The 12,600-nt window shown below is 39.4% G+C and overlaps 1 protein-coding gene across 3 annotated transcripts in view; it reads left to right on the top strand.

Annotated features, from left to right (window-relative positions):
- Positions 1-3,053: 3,053 nt before the first annotated feature.
- SNAP23 (synaptosome associated protein 23) overlaps positions 3,054-12,600 on the top strand; it is a 35,727-nt gene continuing 26,180 nt past the window's right edge. For 2 of the 3 annotated variants that reach the window (XM_077764596.1, XM_077764593.1), the window contains exon 1: positions 3,054-3,144. The gene's annotated coding sequence lies outside the window, so the exon portion shown is untranslated. The remainder of the gene's footprint in view (positions 3,145-12,600) is intronic. The other variant, XM_077764594.1, reaches the window with a different exon arrangement.

Genomic DNA, 12,600 nt, shown 5'->3' with positions numbered 1-12,600 from the left:
GCCAGGCTCTCCTTTTTTTTTCCCCCTTTGCTGTCCGCCTTTCTCAATAATCTAGCTTTATTTGAACACACGAGAGTGAACAACGGACACAGGGGAAAGAAGCTTTACTCAAAAAGAAGGAAAGATCTAAAGCCGGCAGGCAAGCTTGAGGAAGAGTTAACTCTGTTGCACTGAACGCAGCTGTGACTAGCCTCTCTCGTTCCTTTTTCATTCTCTTTTCTCTTCCCTGGCCTTCCTTTTGCTTCTGCTCTCTTCCTAAATCCTCAGCATTCCCTTTATGCAGTGGCAATTGTTTAAGCTAAATTTCCAACTATTCCTACCCTGGAAACTACTGAAACTTAATGGATGGTGCAAGAGCTTGAGGACAGACAGATCTGAGTTCAAATTTTGACCTAGCCACTAGTAACTTATGACTTTGGGCAAATTGCAAGTTTTCTTAGAACCTCAGTTTCTTCATAGTTAAAATTAGGATAATGCTCTCTCAGGGTGTTGCTAGGATTAAAAGATATAATATAGGTCAAGTTCCTATCCATGAATGGCTGCCTGTCAAAGAGCAAACAATACATGAATACCAATGATTCTTAATATTTAATGTATTTATTTCCTTTATTAAACTTACCCCATACTCATTCCCTCTTATTTTAGTGACTACAAATCATCAGATAAAACAAGTTACATTAGGATTAATAATGTGATGAAGTGTTACTCCTCCCATATTATTGAATGTCTGATAATGTCTGTGTTTAACAAGACCTGTGATACCTAAAATCAAAGCAAGCATCTCCATCTATGTGTAAGTCCAGACTTGTTTCTAACCTCTTTTTTTATGTTTATTTATTTTTTATATGTTTAATTAATTTATTTATTTTTGAGAGAGAGAGCCCTCACATGAGCAGGGGAGGGGCAGAGAGATGGGGGACAAAGGATCTAAAGCAGGCTCAATGCTGACAGCAGAGAGCCTGATGCAGGGCTCAAACTCACAAACTCCAAGATTATGACCTGAGAGAAGTCAGACACTCAACTGACTGAGCCACCCAAGCACCTCCAGTTTACTTCTAGAGGATTGAGGAACTATTCCAATTGTGTGTTTGTGACATCACAAGTCCTTTAAACACTCAAGGTTTGAGGTATGCTGCTCATTCTACTCTCTTTTAAAGGCATGCAGTGGAAGGACTACTTTGCCCTATAAACTCAGGGCCATAGTCCAAAGAAAAGCTTGTAGAAGACCAAGGTCAGCCATTGGTGAGCATCAAGGTAATTCTAGATCAGGTTTTTTGAAACTATGGGACTATTGATATTTTGGAGATGATTCTTGTGCTGCCCTGTGCATTGCAGGATACTTAGCAGCATCCCTGGACACTAAATGCCTGTAGTATCCTCTTTATATCCCCTACCCCAATCTTTGTCGTTTTGACAATCAAAAATGTCTCCAGACACTGCCAAATGTCCCCACAAGGGCAAAAATGTCCCTGGTTGAGAACAATGGCATTACACCATGAATAAATACACCATAAATAAACTCACCATACATTTTGTCCAATTCTGCCAACAAGAAATGATTGGTGCTTGAGAAAGTCACACACCAAGGTAGAAGGTGGAGAACTCATTTTTACCAGTCTTATACAGGCCCTTTACACTGCTTACCAGTCCTGCTATCTTTCTCTGATCAACTTGTTCTGTCACTTTTTACAACCATATTTGAAAACTTCTCCACTTTCCTTAAAACTCTCAACTCCTATTAGCAAATGACCTCATCTCCCACTTCACAGAGAAAACAGAGGTCATTGGATGAGAACTTTAACTTCCTGTTACTAAACATACAGACTTACAGACACATACTTCCTCTTATTATAATTGAGTAGGTATCTTTATCTCTATTCCAAGACTGTTCCTCCCACCAGTGCTTTGGATCGTTTCTACTCTTATTTTCTCAAGATCTTTACCTAGTAACACTTCTGTTTATTCAACTATTTTCCCTCCTCAGTTGTATCTTGCCTATCATGCTCAAGTTTCTCCTGTCTTCATTCTAACAAAAATCCAAACAACAGAAACAAAAACTTTGATCCCTTGTCTATTAAGGCCAAATTTTCCAAAAGCATTTTATAACCTCTCCCCATTTTTGCACCTCCCCTCTCTCCAAATTCCTGCAATCTATCTTTCAACTTCATCATTCCACCACACAGCTTTCACTAAGATCACCAATGACCTCTGTGTTACTATATACAAAAGATACTTCTCAGGGTTCATTTTCCTTGACCCTTAGAAGTAGGCTCCTTCGAAGTGCTTTTTTTTTTTTTTAATTATTAATTTCCAGTACTGTGCAATAGAGGTGCCTGGAAGAGTTCCCGGATCTGTTTAAAACCCTCCAGTGGCTTTCTGTGGCCATAGTATAAAGTTCAGGCTCACTCGTTCCAAAGTGCAAGACTACCAAGATCTAGCCCGTTGCCGACTATTTAAAGGTTATTCCTCACTTCACCCGGAGATACATGATGAGCTCTAAGCCTCTGAGCAGGATGAACTACAAGGAATTTACAGAAAGTGCTTGTTCCTAATGGCATACGCTGTTCCCGCAGGCTGGAAAACTATCACCCTCTATCCCAGACTTCTGCGAGAATTCCTATTTAGCCTTCCTGACTGAAAAGTCGCTTCCTCTGGGAACCCTTCCAGACATCCCTAAGGATAAGACGCTGCTGTTACTCTGTACCAACTCCGCTTTGGACATTCTGATGCCACTAAATTCTATCCACTATTATTTGTTTACATATCGATCTCTAATCTAGACAGATCAAAAGACCCTGGAGGGCGGGGAAGGCTTTCTTGTCGCCTTTTCTTCAGCGATCATCCAGTAGATGGCTTGCCCTGGACAAATGTTTGTTGTATGAATACATCCCACCTTCGGGAGGGATTCGAATTATCCGGTTAACGGGTGACTCCCCAAGCTCTCCGCCTGCGTGGCAGGGAGATTTAAACCCCTCAGACGGTGATTGGCTGTGGCTCCAGGGGTGTGTCCGCGCCCTCGCGGCCCAGGAAGTGCGCAGGCGCGCTTGCCCGGCGCGCGCAGGCGTCAGGAGGACGCAGCTCCAGGTCCGGTCTGGGGGTGTTCGAGCTGCTGCGGCGCGAGAGAGGAGTGGCCGGAACTGCTTGGTGAGCTTCCAGGAGTGGGGTTGAGGGAACTAGCCGGGTTGAAGATTGGGATCAGGTCCCAAGAAGAAAGAGTATTATTGTGATGGCTTAAAAGTTGGTGGGGTCGGGCTTATGGGGAGGAGGAGGAGGTGCTTTCGACTGGACTGGCCAGGTCGGGCCCTGAGCAAGGACGCAAGGCACCGGGAAACTACCGAGGGGCCGGCGGAGGAAGGGTGGCGGGTTGGTGGTTCGCAGGTCCCCTCCCCAAAACCAAGCAGAGGTAAACTCCCACTCCCTGTTCCCTACAGTGTTGCCGTGGTCGTGATTAATAGACTGTATGGCGACCACAAGGTATCGGATAGCTCTGAACTAGTTGTTTGAAGGTCTCTGAGGTTCGTGGCGTTGGAAAGTCCATGCTCTGTAGGAAAGTCCATTCTTACCTCGTGGCTTTACTGCAGGCTCAACGAAGGATCCGTAAGAACGAATTTCACAATTCCAGTCTGAAGTAGTTGGGGGTAGGGAGGAAGTACTGGAAAGTGCTGTTTCATTTCAGCCTTTTTTTAAGTCAATCACTACAGTGTTAGGAAAGGTACATGAGAGTAGAGGAAACCAAAAGACGTCAAATATGAGAGGGAGTATGATTTTGCCTTTTGCTAGTCATCTTCAGGGAGTAGGGGGAGGACCACTGGAGAGGGTTGTTTGGATACTGGCAGCTTCTGACAGCGTTCCCTCGGCCATGTGAAAATAATGTAGCTGCTTCTTAGTAGCAGATACTTCAAGAATTGAGAGATTTATTACTCCATCTGCCTTGGTGCTCTTAAGACTGGCTTTCACATTTGCGGGTAAAATACGGCAGATACGTCCAGATATAAATGGTTCTCCTACGTTCTTTTCTAGCCTGGAAAATACCGCACTTTAAATTCACGGGACATCATTAACTAGAATACTTTGAAATCTAACCTTAAAATATTTCATAGTAAGATTTTTAAAAAATGTTTCTTCCACAGTCACAGTTGATGCCTAAGGCATCTAATGGTTAATTGTCTTTTGTTCCTTTGGCAAGAGAGAACGCGTTCATATAAATATTAGGAGAAACACCTCTTCTCACATTACCATGCCCCTTTGACAGATCACGTGAAAGTGAATAAAACGATCATGCAACAGCCTACAGCTCAAATATTTATCAGTGTTACTAGGCTTTTTTATTTTTTATTTATTTTTGGGGGGAGTGCTTATTGTATGTGGATATGCACTAGAAAATTGCTGTTATTGTAGTTTCAGGATACCAATGACTTACTGTGCCATTATTTTCTTAACAGTATAACACTCTTTCCTCTAAACTAGTATTTCTGTATGTATCTTAGTGCTTGCTTCTTTTACTCTAAATGAACTTAAGCATAGTAGGAAGCTCACTTAACTAAAAGTCACATCTTTTGTAATCATTCAGAACATAGCCTTGAGCCAAGAAGGAAGCAGGTAAATAAAGAAACAAGCCCAAGTTGTTCATAGAACAACTGTCAGTATTTCACTCATTATGAACCATACTGCCATTGTAAACTTTGTCTTTTAGAAGATCATCTGTGTTATTTTTACTTCATATTTTTAATAGGTTTGTTTTCAACGTTACCCATTTCCAAAGTGATAATCTGTGAAATCATGGTTTTTATGAATTTTATATCCTTTTCTAGTACATGTTATAATATACATGTAACTATTAAATACATAATTATATATGGGGGCACTTGGATGGCTTAGTTGGTTATGCATCTGATTCCAGCTCAGGTCATGATCTCACAGTTCATGAGTTTGAGCCCCACATTGGGCTCTGCACCCCCCCCGTAAATAAACATTTAAAATAATGAAAAATAAGAACTGTTTAAAAACATGACTGTTGCTTACATAACAGCTGAAATCATCTTGTATTCTTACTCTGCACCCGGGAAAATACTGCTTTGGAACTAAGCTACTCGGTCTATATTTTTAATTTTTTTTAGAGAAAGGGCACAAGTGAGCGAGGGGGCAGATTGAGAGAGAGAGAAGGGAGCTCATCCACAGTGGGGCTGGAACTCAGAAACCTTGAGATCCTGACCTGAGCCGAAGTCAGATGCTTAACCCTGAGCCACCCAAGTGCCCCATAATCTACCCACTTTAAAATTAAAGATTGGCCAAGGCCACTGGACTTTAAAATTCTGTGAACCCAGTGATGGCATTCACTATTGTGACACACTTCTAGCAAACTTACTTATCTGGTTTCACCAGATAAAAGTAGATTCGAATAGTAAAAGGGAAAAAGAGGATGTTAGACGTTTTAGTGAAATTAGCTCCCTTTTGTGGTGGTGGTTGTTTTTCTTTTTTTTTTCTGATTTAAAGGTGCTTTTTTCCCCCCTCTGGTTCTTGTGTTTTAAACATTCTGGAAGTCTGTTTTTTAGTTGTGTTTAACTCAGCATTATGCATATTTATAATATATGAGGTTGCTTGCATCCAAGAGTACTGAACTTTGTGATTCTAGTGCCATAATTTGTTTGTAGGTCTATAGATTGAGAGAGGACCAGATGACAAGGACTGGTCTTTTCTTTGTTGCCGTGGGTAGAGACTTGACACAGATGGATCTACTGCCTCCAACAATTGGAGGAAGTTGATTGAAGAGCCAGGAAACAGCATGTACTGTTCTTTTGTAAGACTTGGGGTAGAGGTGGGGTTCTTTTTGCTGTCATTTAATCCCTGATGTTTTGGTTTTGGTTTCAATTTAGGTTGTATTGCTACTAAAATATACCACTGATGAGTGTATTTTTCTGGAATCCCCTCATCATGTTGATTTTTGTGAGATCTGTAACTTGGATTTAAATTTATTTGAACAATGCTTTGATAATTGAGGTTACCTTTAGGTGGCCTCTTGAGGCTTATAAAATAAAATTCCCAGCTTCTTTGAGAGTGTACAAAGCCCTTCACAACCTGTCTCCTGTGTCTTCCCACCCTGCCCAGGCTGTACACACCTACATTTAGTATATTACTACATGCTACTGAGGCCTTACATTGTGACACTTCTTTGATAGTCTAAAAATCACAATTTTTTTAGGGTTGATCATGCTTGGATTTTGATTCCTAAGTCAAAATCACGAGAGATGTTTAATAGTTATGAAAAATTATGTAGCTTTATTGAGCACTGTAAACCATGTCAGCGAAGGTTTAAATGCTTTACATGCATTAACTCAATCCTTTTAATGTTCAAATAAACATATTCTATTTTAATGAAAACTGAAGCACAAAGAAGTAAATTAAACAATAGTCTGGATTTAAAAACATGCCTCCAAGTATTGGGCATTTAACCACTACACTGTATTATTGCCTATTGTATAAACAACAATTCCACTCTTTTAACCTACTGTGGGGGGATAGTCTTTTCCAGGGATCTAACTGCTAATGTTCTCTATCTGATTCCTACTGTCAGAATATTTGAGAAGCTAACCAGAAAGCTTCTACGTGAACTTGGAATTGGAGCCAAAATACCTGGATAATTTGGGTGAATACTTTATTCAGGCAAGGTGAAGCTTTGTCCCTACCTTATACTTGGTGTCTCCTTACCAGGTATCATACTTAAGTCTGCCAGATTGTATGTCTTTCCTTAATGGGTTTTTTTTTTTTTTTTTTTTTTTTTTTTAGGAGAGAGAGAGCGTGAGCAGGGGAGGGTCAGAGAGAGAGGGAGTCACAGACTGAAACAGGCTCCAGGCTCTGAGCTGGCAGTCAGCACAGAGCCCGACGCGGGGCTCGAACCCGCGAACCGTGAGATCATGACCTAAGCGAAAGTCGGACGCTTAACCGACTAAGCCACCCAGGCGCCCCCAGATTGTATGTCTTTCCAACCTGGAGAATGAATGCTGCCTTCTTGAGCCTTTTTCTTAACTCCCATAGAGCATCCTTTTTCTTTTACCATAGCCGCCATTTCAACAGTGTTGTTATCATTGATTGTAATCACATATAGATCTACCTCTCTATGATTATGGTCTGGTCACTTAGAATAGAATTGGGAAAGTTCCAGGGTTGAGCAGGACTTGACAGCTAGGTGTTAGACATCAGCAATTAAGTTATTAACTGTACTTCTGTAAAGCTGAAGTATAATTATTATCTTTTGGTTCCTGATTTTTAGTGGTATTTCCACACTGAGCAGTATAGTTTCTGTCTTGAGTCATGTGCTTCTGTGCTCTTTGAAACCAAGATGTTTAATAGATAAGACTTAGTGGTGTACTTCTTCTATTTGCATAGTTTTTGAGCTCCATAAGAATGGTTAAAGTTGTTCTCATAGAAGGAAGTAGGAAAGAACCTTGAAAGAGGAAGTAAAAGGAGGAAACTAACCTTAACATAAATAAAGCTCTCATCTAAATGCCTTAAAAATAATTAAATTTCCTAATCAGAGCATGGACTCTCTTTGGTGTAACTTTGAGTATTTTGAAATACTATACACCTATATTCTTTTGTGTGTGAGCATCCTTCTTTCCTTCCTTTTTCCTTATAAATGTTTCATGTTAAAAATGGGGGCACTGGGTGGCTCAGTCCATTAAGTATCCAACTTCGGCTAAGGTCATGATCTTGAGGGTCTTGAGTTTGAGCCCCGTGTCTAGAGCCTACTTCAGTTTCTATGTCTCTCTCCCTGCCCCCCCCCCGTCAAAAATAAATAAACATTAAAAAAAATGTTCCCTTACTTGATAGCAAATATTTGAAAAATGCTTGTGGAATGAATGAAGAAGGATTTATTCCATGACTGGGATTTCTTTCTGCCAAGCCTCCAGATTAGGTAGGCTGCTGACTCTCCATCCACGAGCATAAGGGGATTCTCAGCTCCTTTGGGGCAATCACCATAGCAGGATGTCACCACATTCTCTTCTGACAAACTTGGCCTTGCTTTCCTCTTCATTTGGGCCTGGTCTGGCATGCCCTCCTAAGATCACAGGCTTCTGCAAAAAACTCCTTTCTCTTCAGTTATCATCAGAAGGCCACTCCCCTCCCCTAGGAAGGATTATGTATTATGGAGAGAGCAGAGCCAGCCAAAAAGTATTGCATTTTATTCTCTTAGCATAAATAAGTTACACTAGATGACCTCTGAGGTTTATTTTCAGAGACTATTTTCTGAGATAAGAATTGAATGGAAACAGGGGCACCTGGGTGGCTCAGTTGGTTAAGAATTGAACAGAAACTTTGTTCCCATATAACAGATTAATTAAGCAGAAATTTCTGTGGGTTAGTAGTTTCCAAGTCATGTTCCATGGAACCCTTGTTCCTTGGGTTTAATAAAAGTATTCTTTGAAGGAAAGATTTTTTTTTTTTAAGTTTTTTTTCCTTTAAATATTTATTCACTTTTGAGAGAGAGAAAGAGGGAGAGCGGAAGGACAGAGGATCCAAAACAGGCTCTGGGCTAACAGCAGCAAGCTGATATGCGGCTTGAACTCACAAACTGTGAGATCATGACCTGAGCTAAAATTGGATGGTCAACCAACTGAGCCATCCAAGCTCCCCTGGAGGAAAGATTTTTAGGCCATTTACATTTGACTGAAATAGCCAAAGTTAAACAGATTTCTTTGCTGCTTCAGGATGTCTCATTTCTTGCCAAGAATTTAATTAGCCAGCCAGTTTATAAGGACAAATATACAACTAAGAGATGACATATAAGAGCTAAATATCTTCATTGTAGAAAAATCGTGGATGATATCCAGAATTGAAGCATATGAAGCATATGATTTAGGAATTTGGGACTAAACACTGGAACAACTAATAACTAATACTGTTGAAAATTTTGCCTTTGGGGTCCTGGGAGCACGAATTAGTCTGGGACATGAAGGGAGGGCAGGGGAATTGCTGTTTATTATTGTTGTGGAACTGTTTGACTTTTCAAACCATGTACATATATAGATTTGGTTAAAATTAAATATGGAAGAATCTAAATCTTCAAAGGAATTTTAAATGGCTGAATAATATTCCATCATGTAGTTATACCATAATTATTCAGTCAAATCCCTATCATTGGTTATTTAGATGGTTTCCTTTTTTTTTTTTTTTTTTAACACTATAAATAATACTGGAACTGGGATGCCTGGGTGGCTCAGTCTATTAATCATCCGACTCTTTATTTTGGCTCAAGTCATGATCTCCTGGTTTCTGAGATCAAGCCACACCTAGGGCTCTGTGTTGACAGCATGGAGCTTGCTTGGGATTCTCTCTCTCACTCTGCCTTCCCCTGCTAGTTCTCTTCCCCCACCCCCACCAATAAATAAATAAATAGTGCTGGGGCTAAAGTATCTTTGTACCCATGATTTTCTTCTACATTGCTAAGAGTAGAACAAGGCCAAAGCGTAGGAATAATTTAAAACTTTCTTGTATGTGTTGCATTATTTTTAAAAACTTTTAAACGTTTTTATTTATTATTGAGAGACAGAGCATGAGCATGGGAGGGGCAGAGAGAGGAGGAGACACAGAATCTGAAGGAGGTTCCAGGTTCTGAGATGTCAGCACAGAGCCCAACGTGGGGCTCAAACTCACAAACCATGAGATCATGACCTGAGCCGAAGTCAGAAGCTTAACTGACTGAGCCACCCAGGCACCCCATATGTTGCATTATCTTTTGAGAGTTTTGGTTTTTAAAAATAATCATTTTATTTTCCTAAACAGTGGTCAAGAAAATTTTAATTTTATAGGAGTGGGAATTGAAATACCCACAGACATCCTGAATGCTAAAAAAAAAAAAAAAATACTATTTATATTACTTTTTCTTATGTCATTTGGAACTTGCAACATTTTTTATCTTTTAGAGTTTTTTACTATCAATGATTTATAGTTATTGCATAGACTTGCTGTTAATGAAGTTATAGAGTAATAGAGTATTGTGAAACCTATCTACAAAACCAGTCTATGTCTATAGCTTGGAAAGGGAGTGAGGGATTGGGTTAAATAAGTGGTGGGGATTAAGGAGTGTATTTGTTGTGATGAGTACCAGGTGATGTATGGAATTATAGAATCACTATATTGTACACCCGAAACTAATATAACACTGTTAACTAGAATTAAAATAAAAACTTACAAATAAAAAATCCTTTTAAAGAAAATTTAGAAGAGGGACACCTGGGTGTCTAATTGGTTAAGCATCCAACTCTTTGTTTCAGCTCAAGTCATGATCTCATGGTTCGTGAGTTTGAGCCCCACACTGGGCTCTGTGCTGACAGTGTCAGAGCCTGCTTGGAATTCTCTCTTTCCCTCTCTCTTTGCCCATCCCCCCCCCCAACTCGCACTGTCTCTGTCTTTCTCTAAATAATAAACAAACAAACAAACAAGATTCTTTAAAGAAAATTTAGAAAACATTATTGTGTAAGGCAAATAAAAATCCTCTAAAACTTCCATCTCATTTAAGCTGGGATGGCCGTTTCCATTTTTGGCTTTTAGTTTTTAAACTATAGATATTTTTTAATGTGACATTAAGATTTATTGATAGAAAATAATAGTGCTTAACCTGTATAATGACCATTTTAAGTCTCTAAAAACAGCTCATCATTTTCAGATACACTAACATGTATATAATGATTTTGATGTTGCCTTCTTTAGGTTTCATTTTTTCTTGTACTAGTTATTAATAACAGCAAGAAGCGCCAATTAAAAATTTTTTTCTTTCCTTGAGAGAAAGAAAACTTGGACTCTTTTCCTTTTTAAAGATGTGGAAAGGCATGTTTTCAGAATTCCAAGAAGCTGCTTTAAATTTTTTTTAAGGTTTTATTTATTTAAGTAATCTCTACACCCCATTGGGAGCTCAAGCTCACAGCCCCGAGATCAAGAATTTCATCCTCCTCCAACTGAGCCAGCCAGGCACCCCACCCAGTAGTTGCTTTTATCTGTTAACTTGGTTGTTCTATCCTCTTTTCCAGCTACCATTTTTCTTTTTGGAGAAGAAAGGAGGGGATTCATTGACTATAAAGTACAAGTTTAAGTAAATCTCCATATTTTATTCTATGGCAGAAAATTGTTTGGCATAGGAAAAGCTACAAAATTAATTTCCTGCTTTTGATTCTTACTCATACTGTTTACTTTTACTTGACTGTTTGATTTCAAATATTCTTTCTCCATCCTGAAGTTTTTTGGTTTTTTTTTTTCAAGTTTTTAGAGGTTGAATTATAATTCATATAATGTTAAAGTTCACTATTTAAAGTATACCATTTAGGGGCACCTGGGTGGCTCAGTTGGATAAGCATCCGACTTTGGCTCAGGTCATGATCATGTGGTTGATGCGTTTGAGCCCTGCATCAGGCTCTGTGCTGACAGTTCAGAGCCTGGATCCTGCTTTGGATTCTGTGTCTCCATCTCTCTCTCTCTCTGTCTCTCTGCCCCTCTCCCACTCTTACTCTGTCTCTCTCTCTCAAAAATAAACATTAAAAAATTTTTAAAAAGTAACAAAGTATACAATTTAGTGGCTTTTAGTATATTTATAATGCTATGCAGCAATCACCACTAATTCCAGAACATTTCTATCACCCCCAAAACAAACCCTGTACCTATCAGTAGTCAGTCCTTTCCCTTTTTCCCCCATTCTCTGGCAATTGCTAATCTACTTGCCTCTATGGATTTGTGTATTCTGGACATTTCACATAAGTGACATCCTACTGCATGGGTCTTTTGTATCCGGTTTTGTTCAATTAAATAATGCTCCTAGGACTCATACATGTTGTAGCATGTAGCATTCTTTTTTATGGCTGAATGATATTCCATTATATCAACATTTGGGTTTTTTCTGCTTTTTAGCTGTTAGCAATAATGCTGCTGTAAGCATTTATGTACAAGTTTTTATGTGATTGTGCATTTTCATTTCTCTCTAATATACGTACTAGGAATAGATTTGCTGGGTCATATGTAACTCAGTGTTTAACTTATTGAAGCTTAAGTTGTTCTTGTCCTGCATTGTTAAATGATGCTTTTCCCCCCTCCATTAGGTACCAGAATTATAACAGCAGTAGGATATCATTGATAATACTGGCTCTACATTTTTAAAAATATCAACTCGGATCTAAAACAGTGGTTTTTAGAGGCGCCTGGGTGGCTCATTCAGTTAAATATCTGACTATTGACTCAGTTTCGGCTCAGGTCATGATCTTGTCATTTTGTGAGTTTGAGCCCTGTGTTGGGCTCCGTTCTTATGGTGCAGAGCCTGCTTGGGATTCTCTCTCTTCTCCGTCTCTCTCTGCCCCTTCCCCTCTGTGTTGTCTCTGTCTCTCTCTCTCTAAATAAATCAACTTAAAAAAATAAAATGAACAGATAAAACAGTGGTTTTCAGCCTTGACTGTACATTGGAGTCACCTGGGAAGATTTAAAATCTACAAGCTCTCAACTCCTCCCCCCCGCGAGATTCTGCACTGTCTGGAATGCAGCTTGGGCCTCTAGGTGATTAGTGTAGCCAAGACTAGGAACCACTGTTCTTTGTTGTTGTTTTTTTTTTTTTTTTTTTTTTTT

This window comes from Crocuta crocuta, unplaced genomic scaffold (genome assembly GCF_008692635.1).
Source record: "Crocuta crocuta isolate KB4526 unplaced genomic scaffold, BGI_CrCroc_1.0 scaffold102, whole genome shotgun sequence".
Classification (NCBI taxonomy): Eukaryota; Metazoa; Chordata; class Mammalia; order Carnivora; family Hyaenidae; genus Crocuta; species Crocuta crocuta.
This window is presented reverse-complemented; position numbering and strand designations above follow the sequence as displayed.